The following is an 825-nucleotide window of genomic DNA, read 5'->3' as shown; positions in this document are numbered from 1 at the left end:
CACCGTGATTAAGCGATGTGGCTCGACTCTTTGATTCCGGATGTTGACCAAACCCCTTTTGTCCCCTCCAAATCTTCTTCTTGGTACCGTGATGTTAAATCCCAAAACTCAACCTCAATGTCTTGAATGAATTGGTCTGGACTGATCGCCTGTGTGTCGTCCTGGGTATATATAGAAGTTGCCGGCCAATAAGAATGAGCCACCTGATCGCCTGTGTGTCGTCATGCATGCTTCTGGTCGCATGTGTGGCGACACATGGGCGTCCACATGCCCTGTTGCATGCTCTCTAGCCATGCCAGAAGACAACTCCACGTCCACTTGCCATTCAGCATGTCTGGTGTTCATGCATCGCGACACACAGGCCTCTGCATGTCAGTTCGCATGCGCAGATCGCAGGTATTGCGACATCTGGTGCTTATATGCGTCAAGCTGCATGGAACTGCTTCATGCACGTCTACACCTCCTTCTTGTGTTGATACTCAGCAGGTTAAATGGTTGACACCACGTCCTGATCCCTTAGATCAAGCCACCTCGAGCTTCTCGGTCGATTTGCGCGATTTCGGCCCTTCTGGTGAATTTTCGTCCCGCGATCAATCCCGAATATTTTTCCGCTCCCGTTCTGATGAGATAAATATTTTTAATAGACTCCAGACTAACCTTAACCTTGAGGATAAAAATTTCCCGAGCCTTCGGCTTCCCTGAGAAATTCCATAAAACCGAAATTAGATTTTTTTTTTAAGATGGAGTATTACATCCTCCTCCCCTTATTAGAATCCGCCCCCGAATTCTCTAAGGATCCGATGATCCCCCTTCTTCTATCACTAC

Source organism: Brassica oleracea, chromosome C1, assembly GCF_000695525.1.
Source record: "Brassica oleracea var. oleracea cultivar TO1000 chromosome C1, BOL, whole genome shotgun sequence".
Lineage (NCBI taxonomy): Eukaryota > Viridiplantae > Streptophyta > Magnoliopsida > Brassicales > Brassicaceae > Brassica > Brassica oleracea.
This window is presented reverse-complemented; position numbering follows the sequence as displayed.